A 9,079-nucleotide genomic window follows, 5' to 3' on the forward strand; every position below is an offset into this window, starting at 1 on the left:
GTATCATAACCTTGACATACCAAGTTTCAATTTTATCTGAATAAAATGTTTAAATGAGGCTTAAAAACTGGTTGTGATTAATCCATCAGTTTATTTGGTTGTACTTTACAGTTACTATATATATACTTTTGTGCTCTCTGCAAAATTCTTTAAAAGTTTTTGCACTTTTTTTAACAAACTTTTTTGTTTCACCTTGAATGACCTTAGTATTAATGAAATACTGTAGGGAAACTGTGAATGATGAACTAACTCTTTAAGGGATATATTTTCACAGATGACTATACTATTGTGAATGCTTATAGGTTGCATGTAAAACAGATCGTGTATTATCTGAAAAGAAAACCTTGGGCTCAATGTTCACATTATTTATTTAGAATAATTTTGTTTGTTCAAGAACTTGTCATGTTATTAAGGCAGAATAAAGTTTTGGCTCTTGCCAAGTTTTGTAACCAAAGTTTACTTTTGTAAAAGAAGTATACTCTGTTATTATTTTCATAGTTCATGACTTGAATGGGGGGGGGTAGTCCTGTATATATAAGGGTTTCTTAACATCAAATTTTGGTGGGCTTTAGTTTCTACTTATTACTGATGACTTTGGTTTAATCATGGAGTGAAGTATGGAGATCACAAAAAGGAAGAAGAGTGTGTAGGTAGAAAGAGGATGGAAAGGAGAGTGAGAGACAGGTGAGAAGAGAAGAACTATTAGGGAAGTTGATGGCTAATGCCATGTTTAAGTGTTCAAAATCTTTCATAACTAAAGTAGAGCTTGGAAATGGTATAAGAAAATGTTTTAATAGGAGATATAAGGATTGAAAGGGTTGGACATGAACAAATGTTTTGAGACTGTCCAAAGGTGGAGGGGGTGGTCCAAAGTGATTTACAATAATGTACCTTTAGGACTGCGCTAAGAAAGGGCACATTTGCCTCTAAATAAATTTTACTCTTTTTCAAGTAGGTCCTTCCTGAAATTCAAAGTCAAAATCCACTCAACTAGACTGCCATTTTATTTTTCTCTGCTGCCATCTATTGTCAAGTTTCGTTCCAGAGTAACCCATATCTCACTCAAAACTTATTAGCAAATTTATTTGGAAATCTCAGAAAAGAACTAAGAACTATCAATAAGCCCTTGTCCCATACTTCATTTCTCTTTTAATATCTTGGTTTTTCACATTTTTGTTTGGTTTCCATCTGGCCAACAAACCTCTCTCTTGGTCATCATTATATGAACTTGCGTTTATACAATTCCCTCTCTCTTCCTATTCTCTCATGTTCTATAGATCTCTCCTACCAATGTATATACTCTCTCTCTCTACACACACATCCAGTCTTAACTCGGTGAATTATTCTCACCTCTTGTTTGTCTATTTCTTACTTTATTACGATTCTTCTTTGTAGACATGCATAAATCTTTTCCCTGTCCCCTCTCTCTATATCTCGTCATTCTCTTCTTTCCTCATCTCCATTTCCTCTTCTCTCTTCCCCTTCCCATTTCTTCCTCTTTGTCACTTTCTTAAATCAAACAAAGCAAAAACAGAGACAAAGTGCTATTTCCTGAAAAGAAGTATATTTGGTGGGTCAATTTCTTTTCTCTCTCGCTAAATGTCACAAATTCTTGGTTCGCTAACTTAGATGGAATAAATTGTTGACTACCGGTACATGATTTATTAACGAATCATTCACATTCACAGTAAATGTGTCCTTTTATTTATTTTTATTTTTTGCCTTAAACATCATGCACTTATGACAATCTTAAAGCTCAACCATTATATTTCCATGAAAATTTTTGTCAACAAACTAAATTCTTTATTTCAGTTTAGATCTAAAATCCATATTTTCTTTAATACCTGTGTCACTGCTTTTATGATTGTATAAGATAACCAAAGTACAGGTATCAGAAATTGCATATTATTCTAAATGGCTCTGGAGCTGAAACCAGCTGAAGTGTTTGTAGCAACTAATGAAAATATGTACTCATTTGTACAAAAATGTAAGCAAACATTCAGTGATTCCATCATCCTGGTCTAATTTAAATGAACTATGTACCAAAAAAAGATGGATGAAACTTCAAAGAATAAAGTCACTAAATAGCATCACAGGAGAACAAGAAATCAAGGAATTTCTTTGGTCACAAGATTGAATTGTGAAAGAAGCTTGAACTTGAACTCTATCTTATGGAGAGTAAAATGCACTGCACAAATCATGCATGCACGAAACTACAAATAAATATTTGAGCAAAATATGTGTATGTCATTTTGTCATATCATGAATGTAAAGGCAAATGAAGAACTACAATTTTCATTGGATCATTTGATTTTATATTCCACCCGACCCCCTCCGACAAAAATGAAATAAATATACTTTAAAAGAGGCCTTGCAATTCCCAATGGGTTTTTTTAACCTACATGTATCTCCCAACTTCAAATTCCTTTTAAAGTGCTAAGTATCATCTACCTCCTAGAGGGGAGGGACTCAATCATCCCTATGATAAGCTGGTGGTAAAATCCACCATTGTTTGATGTAATCTCACAGCCATTTGTGTGTTTCGATGCTGAAGCTTCAATCCAGATGACATCATCAACCAAAGTAGCAAAACCTCAGCTACAGAGGCCGAGTGTAGGTGGCACACCGGTGGCACACCATCATATCTGGAGGAAGAGCTCATGCTCGTTATTTCTCTTCTGTACAGCAGCAGTTATCATTTCTTCACCTTGCACATCTGACCATAATAAAAGAGAGATGAAAGTCTTGATTGTTTAATTTTACACCAACAAGAAAAATAATGTACTTTAAAGGGAGTTCAAGTGCTCAACCCTAAAATTGTTTGTGAAAAAGGAAAAGAAAAAGAGAATATGAAGCTGCAAAATAAATTGGATAAGGAATGAGTTTTTTTAAGATCACCAAGAAGAACTATTTAAATTTCAAACTATCTATTTTGATTTTTTTAATCTGCTTCTCTGACTTTTCACATTCTTTCTTTCAGACTAGTAACCTGATGGATTCCCTTTATATCCTTTGCTCTCCATGTAGTCTCAAGAACTTCACTAGCTTTAAAAACAATACCTGATAATCTTTATCATCTGGCCCATATTTAGTTAAGAGTACTATGGTGATGGAATAACTATAATCAAAGTAGTGTATGAGGAAAATTTCCAAACTGATTCATTATGGGCAAACATGAAATTCCAAAAAACTAAGTGTCAATCCAAATTATTTTGAAGTAGTCTGAACTCAGAGGTATATTTTCTTATGATGTACATGTAGAAGATTTTTTTTTTCTAAGTTGAATAAATTATCTTAATTTCATTATTTGTTTGTATCTCACCACTTTCTGAAGACATTCCTTGTAGACTTGAAACTCTTTGGCACAGTCATTTCTACCTACATGGTCCTTGGCAGAAACGCATCGACCGTAAGCAAGTGCCTTTATCACACAGAAAGAGAATCATAATAATTTTGGTTACTTAAAAAAGTTGGAAAATGAAACTGCAAAAGCTCCAATACCTAGGTAGAGAGGTAACAAGTAAGCTGAAAATAAGTTGAATGTCACAAACAATAATTGAAATCATCTTTAAAGCTGAATTTGCACACCACCTATCGTAATTTGTGATATTTTGCTTTACAAAACAAAAGAAATATAACATAATTTTTTCAGTGTATCTATTGTAAACTTTTTATACAATGCTATACAATTGCATGGTGTGGCCAACATCTGTGTATTTATTAGGAGTATATGCATTTATCAGATCAGAGCCCCATTCAAGAAAAGTTACTATTAAAGTTCTATTGCCATACGATGGTAACTATCATAGTTACGATGATAGACAGCAAATCAGAATCAAGGATTTTCTGGGAAGTTACTGTTGGATTGGATGGTAACATTGCAAATAGTAACATTATGGAGTGTTATACAGACTCTCACTAAAAGTTGGACGAGACTTCCACTTAATATGGCAGCCATCCAAATTGATTAAAAAAACAGTAGCCTATGTAGATGTTTTGATCTCCTGGTGCAGACAGATGTGGACTAATCAAATTCTTGTAAGGTTTGTGCAAAATACGATTTAATAAGTAGCATGAATTTGTTGCAACTCAGGAGAGAAAATGGCTTTTATTAAGACTGTGCAAAAAAATGTTAAAGGCATTCATTTTACAAGCAAGGGGTGGTTTTTTGTGTGTCATATCATCTGCACAAGCCACAATTTTTTAGTGTGACATCTCACTTAACTTCAAGTATAATGAAGGAAGTTGTGTCGTCACAGATATAATGAAATGTGGTTTAAAAACACAGAGATAAATACCTGTGGGGTGCATTCTGCAAGTGCAGCAGGAAATTGGGCCATTCTTTGCCTGGCTCTCTGCACACTTCCACCAGCACTGTTCATAGTTTCCTCTTATCTTCCTACTTCTTACTGTTTGAACTTGTTACAGCTTCACAGACAGATGTTCTTATGCACAAACCTACAAGATAAAATAAAAAGAAATCAAACCTTTGAAGTTTGAGCCCTGACTGAGCCTCTTCCATTCCACTTTTCTTTGAGGATTATTATTTTTTCTTCAAATGTATTTTCTTTACTTTTAATGTAATTTCTCTTTTGGGACTCAGTTCTTCCTCTCTTCTTTTATTGATTGTGAAAAGTTAATACATTTCTCTGTTCTTTCTTTTGCTCCATTATTCGTATGTACCTTTCATTGAAAATATATATATATCTTGATTACCCATTAATCTATCCATTTCCTCACAGCCATAGGCTTATCCTCAATTTCTATTTTCCTATTTCATATCAGTCAATTTTCTTCCCTTACAATAAAGACTGATTTATTTCCCAATAACTATCCTCCTGATTTTTAAAAGTAATTTTTGCCCTCTAAAAACTAACCTAACTCTATCAAATCAATCAAATTTTGACAAAGAAAGAATTCGAAGCAACAGTCCATAACTAACTAACTTACAAATACTACTACTAATACTAACAACGTCATATTTTACCCAGGGTAGCCACTTCAGTCCCAGCAGCCCTGCTAAGCACATGACCCTACCAGTTTGAGGGACTGCACGTCTATAGACGGTTGGTACAGTATAGACAAGACAAGACCAATTTTAGGGGATGAGAGCTGTTCCAAAAATGATGATCCTTGTTTTCTAGCAGCATCTTTATAATGATTTCTCCACACAAGAAAATTATTTACCCAACAAATGTCAATTGAGAGTGCTTGTCAGTGTAACCGGGAATTACAGGCCACCGCCTTCTTCCTATACTAGATAATGATGATGATGATGAAAATACTGCATGCTCTCTCTAGTCAAACCACCTCTATCAATGCCCTAGCAAGATACTCTTAGTAGATCTATACAAGTTACCAAACCTCCACTTTCTCATTCTGCAACCAGTACCATACAGCCTATGGAATAGCCTTAGGTAATTAGCCTTAGGCATATGAAATCTGCTGTTAGAAGTATGGTAGTCTGCAAAGAATCAGAGACAATTCAATCAAAATCCACACTCTCTTTCTGGAGGAGGAGCATCAACATCCTTACTCCATATCACCTATAAATATCAATGCAATGCCAGTTCTAACTTCCTGCATCAGGCTGTAATGATCTTTGATAAGGGGTCCGTAACACAAAGGTTAGCGTTTAATCGCTAATTTGAAAGAACAATTCCGATTGGTTCCCAGTCAATCTAATGAGAAAAACTAGTAATTCATGATTTAGCGATTGATTGCTAACCTTTGTGTTACCGGGCCCTGATCTCAACTCAACTGCTACCCTGTTCAGGCAAGATTTCTCACCAATAAAATGTCCAATACAGTCACTTGCCAGCTAAATTGTAACAAGGAAGATGAAGATGCAGATCATGATTTTGTGGGATCCTGTCATTCCTGTATATTTCTTATCCCAAAGAGAAGACCCCGAGGGGGGGGGTATTTAGATTTGGTTTAGACAGGGTGTGCAGCTGAAGGTTCAAAACCCATAACCATATTTACGGGTCATTTTGGCTAAAAAGGTACCTATTATTAGAGATTTATTACAGGGGCGGATCCAGGATTTTCAAAAAGGGGGGAGCACATCTTACCCTGGAAAATTTGACAAGCAAAAAAAAAAAAAATAGGTTATCAAAATGTCATTTTGTATTTGCACCTAAGTAGGCCTACATTGGAGGAGAATATGGACCCATGTTTAAGGCCAGTATCTAAGAGTTGAGGCCGTGTTTAGGCAGGCCAGTTTAGGGATTCTCCAGCATAAAACCATACCCCATGAATGAATGAAGTACATTTATTTCCAATAATAAAGGCATCAGTACATTTTATAAGCTTGAACAAAACAATGGAGGTAGCAACTCAGAAAGCACAGCTTGTGATGAGTGCACCGTGACATAAACAATAAATATAGTACATGAAAGAAATTTATCTTATGTTTAGGGATTTCTTCAAAAAAGCGACCCATTCCAGTGGCACATCCCCGTATGCCTTATTTCGTGAGTACCACCACCCCCCCTCCCTCTTTCCTATATTGTTCTTCCCCAACGCACGCGTCTGTAACGTTGGGGAAGAACAATGACAAACAAGATGGCAATGTAAACATCGGGCAAGTCTCCCCCGTCTTTTCATATTTTTCTCATTTTTTTATGAATTCTTGTTTAAACATGAAATCGCTGGGTAGAAATGTCGGAAATGAAGTTGTATCCCATTTACTAGACAGGAATAACCGTCGTTTCTGGGGATTTATTTAACAATTTCTGACATTTTACTATCATGAGCCAACGCAGTTCAGCGGAACCACCAAAATACAGAGACTGAAGCTTTTGGTCTACCCATTAACATGATATAGATCTTTTAGAATGAAAGTAGAAATCTCGGGGGCGAAAGTTTCAGGCTTTTTGGCGGTACCACAGATGGGATGGAATCCCCGACTTCGTGGAGAGTAAGCATACGTTAGTAAATGATTTTTACTCTCTAACGTTAATAGAAGCCTCCGAGTCCTGGCTAGCTGCCACTGCAGCTGTCGAGCATTGTCTAACTTAAAGACCCTGACCGGTGTAAGAACAATCATATATCAAAATAAAGGTAATGATTCATACAATACGAATATACCAAAAATATCATATATATCTCCTTCCAATAGTTAAAAATATTAAATAAAAATCAAAGAAACTGCTCCTCCAAAGTACGCTTCGATTGAGCACCCCCACGTCGCCTGGAAATGATGACGTCACGTTGTGTCAGGAGGTTTGTGATTCCATAGGTTTGTGTACAAAAGCATTGGGTATTTTCTTCCATTTCCATGTTATGAATCCATTTTTTTTTTCGTTTTCAGATGAAAATGGCACTCAAAACTATTTACTGTTCAAATTGTTGTAAACCTACAACTATTCACTACCTTTTTTGTGATTTCTTTGTTTGGCTCTTATTGGGCCTAAATTGCTATGTCAGGAAAAGTTGTTATACATAATCTAAATGCAGATAGAATTGAAATCTGCGCCAAATAAGCAGAAAATAAAATATGGCAAAAACTAGTTCAAAACTGCAGATTTCATAAATTCAAGCTTGTGGGTAAAAATATATGTGATATCCCTCTGTGATAGAAGTGAAGAGAATGAAATGCGTTATCTGGAAAGCAAAAAAATCACCCAGTTTTTTTGTGTACAAACCTATGGAATCCCGACGCTTCTTACACAACGTGACGTCACGGTCTCGAGGCAGGTGAAAAGCACAATAAAGCCTATTTTCTAAGCGGGGTTCGAAACCCGATAATTGGAATATTCTTAAGCAAAATACTCAGCTGGGAAGCGGTGAAAATGCATAAAGCATACCTTGGTGTATTTAGTAGCTTATAAGCTTTCGATTGGTATATAATTTATCAATTTCATTTTCGGGTCCGGTCTGGATCTTTAATTTACATGTAACAAAGTTAGTTTTGGCTTACGCTACTTGTCTAGACTTAGTTAAACCAGGCAGTAGACATACACAATGTACATGAAGCTAAATCGGTCGATGGTTTTAACTGAAGACAAGGCTAAACAAAATCCAAATGTTTTAAAGGACAAAAATACAATGTCTATATAAGAACTTAAAGAAGAAAAGAAAAGAAAAGAGAAAAAATGCAGGAAAAAATGAAACAAGAAAAGAAAAAAGAGAACAAAAGAAAAGAAACGAAAAAAAAAAAAGAGAAAAGAAAAGAAAAAGAATAGGAAAAAAGAGAAAAAAATAAAATAAGAGGAAAAAATAAAAAAAAATAAAAATAACAATAACAACAAGAAAAGAAAAAACAAGAATAACAAGCTGTTGAAAATGAACAAAAGCTGTGAGTGTGGCAAAAATAGTCAATCCTGACTGGTTGCCAACCAAGGAAAGAAGAACTTCTTTCATCCGGGGGCCGGGGCACATCATTATTAATTCAAATTCATCACTAGCCACACACGCCTGCAGCATTTGATTTATATCCCGATTGACTAATGATTGAGGAGTTTGCCTGCAGTACTAACACAGGAAGAAGAAGAAGATTCTTCTTCTTCTTCCTGTGTTAGTATACTAGTACTGCAGTGCAGGCAAACTCTTTTTAACTCTTTTTTTAGTTTTTAAAATTTAAGTTAAAAAGAGTTAAATAGTCGACACTGCACTGCATTAATTAATGCCTTTATAATGCCATGGCATTGCATGCGCATGTGTTGTGTTTGACTTTGACTAGTTATTTGGTAACGTAAATAAAGTACAAATCACGGTAAACTCACAATTTCTACTTGAGTCTCGAATAAGTTAGTAGGTCGTCCAGGACCAGGGAGGTCGTCACGGTTATACAAAAACAGCATTTGCAATGCATGCATGCGGTGCAGTGCAGTGAGTCATTCATTCACAAATTAACATCATCGCATATCGCCTCATATCATGTGACGAAAATGTGGGCGTGGTAGTTTATCAAAATTTGTTGCCAATTTAAATAATATATGAGTCATGTATCTTTTGACTATTCAAAATGATGAAAGTAAATTAATAAGATTTTTAAAAAAATATTCAAATGAGTTATATAAAATATAAATTATAAAAATATTGTGTAAAACTGTTTAAAATGAATTTTGATAAT

At 35.0% G+C, this 9,079-nt stretch overlaps 1 long non-coding RNA gene across 1 annotated transcript; it reads right to left on the minus strand.

Annotated features, from left to right (window-relative positions):
- Positions 1-1,547: 1,547 nt before the first annotated feature.
- LOC129258502 (uncharacterized) lies at positions 1,548-8,878 on the minus strand. Its single transcript, XR_008584300.2, has 4 exons — positions 8,730-8,878; positions 4,299-4,458; positions 3,323-3,421; positions 1,548-2,716 (listed from the first exon to the last, which is right to left on the minus strand). It is a non-coding gene; the product is annotated as an uncharacterized LOC129258502 (long non-coding RNA).
- Between the last annotated feature and the right edge of the window lie 201 nt (positions 8,879-9,079).

Source organism: Lytechinus pictus, chromosome 1 (assembly GCF_037042905.1).
Source record: "Lytechinus pictus isolate F3 Inbred chromosome 1, Lp3.0, whole genome shotgun sequence".
Classification (NCBI taxonomy): domain Eukaryota; kingdom Metazoa; phylum Echinodermata; class Echinoidea; order Temnopleuroida; family Toxopneustidae; genus Lytechinus; species Lytechinus pictus.